The sequence below is a fragment of the Scyliorhinus torazame genome, chromosome 1, assembly GCF_047496885.1.
Source record: "Scyliorhinus torazame isolate Kashiwa2021f chromosome 1, sScyTor2.1, whole genome shotgun sequence".
Taxonomy (NCBI): Eukaryota; Metazoa; Chordata; class Chondrichthyes; order Carcharhiniformes; family Scyliorhinidae; genus Scyliorhinus; species Scyliorhinus torazame.
This window is the reverse complement of record NC_092707.1, coordinates 20,872,136-20,878,135: the sequence shown is the minus strand read 5'-3', so window position 1 is coordinate 20,878,135 and position 6,000 is coordinate 20,872,136.

Here is a 6,000-nt window from a genome sequence, read left to right as displayed (position 1 = left end):
TTGGGAGCGCTGACGGAGAAATATGGGTTGCCCCAAGGGAATGCATTTCGGTATATGCAATTGAGGGCCTTTGCGAGGCAACAGGTGAGGGAATTCCCGCAGCTCCCGACGCAGGAAGTGCAGGATAGAGTGATCTCAGAGACATGGGTGGGGGACGGTAAGGTAGCGGACATATACAGGGAGATGAGGGACGAGGGGGAGATCATGGTAGATGAGCTGAAAGGGAAATGGGAAGAAGAACTGGGGGAGGAGATTGAGGAGGGGCTGTGGGCGGATGCCCTACGTAGGGTAAACTCATCATCCTCGTGTGCCAGGCTAAGCCTGATACAATTTAAGGTGCTACACAGGGCGCATATGACTGGAGCACGGCTTAGTACATTTTTTGGGGTAGAGGATAGGTGTGCGAGATGCTCGAGAGGCCCAGCGAATCACACCCACATGTTCTGGTCATGCCCGGTACTACAGGGGTTCTGGGCGGGGGTGGCAAAGGTGCTTTCGAAGGTGGTGGGGGTCCGGGTCGAACCAAGCTGGGGGTTGGCTATATTTGGGGTTGCAGAAGAGCCGGGAGTGCAGGAGGCAAGAGAGGCTGACGTGTTGGCCTTTGCGTCCCTTGTAGCCTGGCGCAGGATATTGTGAATGTGGAAGGAAGCTAAACCCCCGGGGGTGGAGACCTGGATAAACGATATGGCAGGGTTCATAAAGTTAGAACGGATTAAGTTCGTGTTAAGGGGTTCGGCTCAGGGGTTCACCAGGCGATGGCAACCGTTCGTCGACTACCTCACAGAAAGATAGAGGGAATGGAAAAGAAGTAGTTAACAGCAGCAACCCGGGGGGAGTGGGGGGGGGGGGAGGGTGGTGGGGAGGAATCGGACGGACTCTCAGGGATGTTATTGTATATGTATAGGTATTTGGTATATGGAATTGTATATTGGATTGTTGGACTGTAATTTTGGAGAGTATTTATTTTGGACAAGGCAGTTGCCATTTAGTTTTGTTTTTCTTTTGTTTTTGTTTATATATATATTATTTATTTATTTGTTTAAAACTGGCCACGGCTATTTATATTGCTTTATTGTTGTGTAAAAGAAACACTACGTATTGTTATGTTTGGCCAAAAAACTCGAATAAAATATATTTTTTAAAAAAAGACTATCTCTTGATCATTTGGTGAATTCAGAATTCTAAATGTTCTCAGTCGTGAATGTAAACCTAATGTGCTTCTGTTAGGTGTTTTTAAGTCGTATGGATGTTAAAAGGAAAGCTTAAAGGCTTACTTAGTGTTGTATTCTTTGGGGGTTGTATTTGAATTAATGGTTGCTAAGATGTTCACTGTATGTTTTTAAAAGGTTAACTTGAGTTCATAGAATAAACATTGTTTTGCTTTAAAAAATACTTTTCCATTTCTGCTGTACCACACCTGTAGAGTGGGCCGTGTGCTCTCCATACCACAATCTATTAAAAATTGTGGGTCAGGTGAACTCCATGATACACTTTGGGGTTCTCTAAACCCTGGCCCATAACAGATCGAATACCCGCCACTTTGACTGGGTGAGTGCAACTTCAACACTCAAGAAGCTCGACACCATCCAGGACAAAGCAGCCCGCTTGATTAGCACCCCTTCCACAAACATCACTCCCTCACAGTGACAGCAGTGTATTTCATCTACAAGATGGAACTCACCAAGGCTCCTTAGACAGCCCCTTCCAAACCTACGACCGCTACCATCTACAGGCCAATGACAGCTGACACATGAGAACACTACTGATGCACGATCAAAGACCACTAAAGCGAGGTTGTAGTCCAACTGAAGGCTTTAATAAGCTAGATGATTCCCCCAGCAGCTCAGGTACAGAATGAAGGCTGCTGGGGCGGCACGGGCTCTTATACCCCGCCCACCAGGGTGGAGCTACCATACAGCTTGACCAATAGGAAGCATACAATATCTACCAATGGTGTTCCAGCATTACCAGGTACCGTAATACCTCTACACAGACTACCACATTCACCCCCTGTTAAAAAAAGAGTCCGGCAGGGGTGGTGGCCTGATACTACAACGTGGTAACGTGGTAGAATTATAGTTATGGAGGTACCGTAATACCTCCGTACAGCGTTTTGTAACTATTTACAATTCTATTAACTATTTACAACTTATGATTCATAATTAGCTATACACTTTAAAATGAAGCAATCCATCGATCGGGGGCCCTGGTCGTCCTCTGTGATCGGTGGTGACTCCGGTGGAGGCTCGGGAATCTGTGACTTCGGGAGCGTGGCTTCGATCTCTGTGGCAGCTTCGACACCCCTAGACGGCGCTGGTTGGGAAAATGGTTGACCTGGGAAGGGAGCGTCTGCGGGGTGCATCGGTGGGTGGGGGGGGGGCCTAGACGGGCCCGGTGGGAGGACCGATCCTCCTGTAAGGTGCACTGGTGGAAGGGAGGGTGGGACTGGTGGCTGGGGTGGGCGTGGGGCTCCGGCGGGCACCACGTCTCGTAGGGAGACCGTATCTTGTTGGCCGTTGGGGTACACCACGTAGGAGTACTGGGGGTTAGCGTGGAGAAGATGGACCCTCTCGACCGACTTGTGCGCCCACACGTGTTTTCGGAGCAGAATGGGTCCGGGAGTTGCCAGCCAGGTCGGGAGCGAGGTCCCAGAGGAGGACTTCCTGGGGAAGACAAGGAGACGTTCGTGAGGTGTCTGGTTGGTTGTGGTACAAAGCAGTGACCGGATGGAGTGGAGGGCATCTGGGAGGACTTCCTGCCAGCGGGAGACTGGCAGATTCCTGGACCGTAGGGCCAGTAAGACGGTCTTCCAGACCGTTCCGTTCTCCCTTTCTTCCTGTCCGTTACCCCGGGGGTTGTAACTGGTCGTCCTGCTCGAGGCGATTCCCTTGCTGAGCAGGAATTGACGCAGTTCGTCGCTCATAAAGGAGGACCCCCCTATCACTATGAACGTAAGCGGGGAACCCGAACAGTGCAAAGATGCTATGGAGAGCCTTGATGACGGTGGTTGCGGTCATGTCGGGGCAGGGAATGGCGATTGGGAACCGGGCGTACTCGTCAATCACTTTCAGGAAGTACGTGTTGCGGTCGGTGGAGGGAGGGAGCCTTTGAAGTCCATGCTGAGGCGTTCAAAGGGACGGGAAGCCTTTATCGGGTGCGCTTTCTCTGGCCGGTAGAAGTGCGGTTTGCACTCCTCGCAGATTTGGCAGTCCCTGGTGGCTGTCCTGACCTCGATCGAGTAGGGCAGGTTGCGTGTCTTGATGAAGTGGAAAAAGTGGGTGGCAGAGATCCTCGTGGAGGGCTCGGAGGCGGTCCACTTCTGCGTTGGCACATGTGCCGCGGGACAGGTCATCAGGAGGCTCGTTTAGCTTCCCGGGACGATACAAGATCTCGTAGTTGTAGGTGGAGAGTTCGATCCTCCACCACAAGATCTTATCATTTTTTATCTTGCCCCGTTGTGCATTATCGAACATGAAAGCAACCGACCTTTGGTCAGTGAGGAGAGTGAATCTCCTGCCGGCCAGGTAATGCCTCCAATGTCGCACAGCTTCTACTATGGCCTGGGCCTCCTTTTCGACTGAGGAGTGGCGGATTTCGGAAGCATGGAGGGTACTTGAGAAGAAGGCCACGGGTCTGCCCTGCTGGGTTGAGGGTGGCCGCCAGAGCTACATCAGACGCATCGCTCTCGACCTGGAAGGGGAGGGACTCGTCGATGGCGTGCATCGTGGCCTTTGCAATGTCCGTTTTGATGCGGCTGAAGGCCTGGCGGGCCTCTATCGACAGGGGAAAAGCTGTAGATTGGATCAGGGGACAGGCCTTGTCCGCATAGATGGGGACCCACTGGGTTTAGTAACTGAAAAACTCGAGGCAGCGCTTCAGGGCCTTGGAGCAGTGAGAGAGGGGGAACTCCATAAGGGGGCGCATGCGCTCAGGGTCAGGGCCTATAACTCCATTTCGCACTACATAGCCGAGGATGGCTAGGCAGTCGTTGCTAAACATGCATTTTTCCTTGTTGTATGTCAGGTTAAGGATCTTTGCGGTCTGGAGGAATTTTCGGAGGTTTGTGTCGTGGCCGCAGATGGTGACATTATCGAGATACGGTAATGTTGCCCGTAAACCGTACCGGTCAACCATTCGGTCCATCTCGCGCTGGAAAACCGAGACACCGTTAGTGACACCGAAGGGAACACTTAAGAAGTGATAGAGCCGCCCATCTGCCTTGAAGGCAGTGTATTTGCGGTCACTAGTGTGGATGGGGAGCTGGTGGTAGGCGGACTTAAGATCCACCGTGGTGAAGACCTTGTAATGCCCGACCCTGTTTACCAGGTCGGATATGCGGGGGAGAGGGTATGCGTCCAGCTGCGTAAACCTGTTGATGGTCTGACTGTAGTTGATAACCATCCTATGCTTCTCCCCGGTCTTTACCACCACTACTTGAGCTCTCCAGGGACTGATGCTAGCTTCAATGACTCCTTCCCTCAGTAGCCTTTGGACTTCAGACCTAATAAAGGTCCGATCCTGGGCACTGTACCATCTGCTCCTGGTGGCAACGGGTTTGCAACCCGGGGTGAGGTTCGCAAACAGGGAAGGCGGGTCGACCTTGAGGGTCGCGAGGCCGCAAACAGTGAGGGGGGTATAGGGCCGCCGAATTTGAAAGTTCGACTTTGGAGATTACACTGGAAGTCTAAACCTAGGAGTGTGGCCGCGCAGAGGTGGGGAAAGACGTAGAGCCGGTAATTTTTAAACTCACTTCCCTGGACTGTGAGGTTTGCTACACAAAACCCTTTATCTCTACTGAGTGGGAACCGGAGGCCAGGGAGATTTTTTGATTAATGGGGTGGACGAGGAGAGAACAGCGCCTTCCCGTGTTGGGGTGTATGAAGCCCTCCGTGCTCCCAGAGTTGATTAAGCAGGACGTCTCGTGCCCGTTGATTAGTACTGTCATTGTAGCAGTTGAGAGTGTTCAAGGCTGGGACTGATCCAGAGTCACCGAGGCTAATCTCAGCAGTTGAGTGTTCTCTTCAGGCGGTGTGTGGTCAGCCGAGCTGGGGTCCTGGGAGTCCATCCAAGATGACGGCTCCCATTGGTCGCACATGGCTGGGGGTGAACAAAATGGCGGCGCCAATCCATCGAACGTGGCATCCGCGGGGGCCGCACATGGCCCTGGAGTAGGAAGATGGCGGCACCCGCTGGCCGCACGGGGACCGTGGAGAGGTTTGTGGTGGCGGTCCGCATTCGGCGCCGGAGACTGCGGAGACCGCACGGGACTGGCATACCACCATGAAATGGCCCTTTTTACCGCATCCCTTGCAGGTGGATGCGCGGGCCGGGCAGCGCTGGCGGGGGTGCTTGGCCTGCCCACAAAAGTAGCAGTGGGGCCCCCCGGGGTTGCCAGGCCGCCTTGCAGCACAAGCTTAGAACATAGAACAATACAGCGCAGTACAGGCCCTTCGGCCCACGATGTTGCACCGAAACAAAAGCCATCTAACCTACACTATGCCATTATCATCCATATGTTTATCCAATAAACTTTTAAATGCCCTCAATGTTGGCGAGTTCACTACTGTAGCAGGTAGGGCATTCCACGGCCTCACTACTCTTTGCGTAAAGAACCTACCTCTGACCTCTGTCCTATATCTATTACCCCTCAGTTTAAAGTTATGTCCCCTCGTGCCAGCCATATCCATCCGCGGGAGAAGGCTCTCACTGTCCACCCTATCCAACCCCCTGATCATTTTGTATGCCTCTATTAAGTCTCCTCTTAACTTTCTTCTCTCCAACGAAAACAACCTCAAGTCCGTCAGCCTTTCCTCATAAGATTTTCCCTCCATACCAGGCAACATCCTGGTAAATCTCCTCTGCACCCGCTCCAAAGCCTCCACGTCCTTCCTATAATGCGGTGACCAGAACTGTACGCAATACTCCAAATGCGGCCGGACCAGAGTTCTGTACAGCTGCAACATGACCTCCCGACTCCGGAACTCAATCCCTCTACCAATA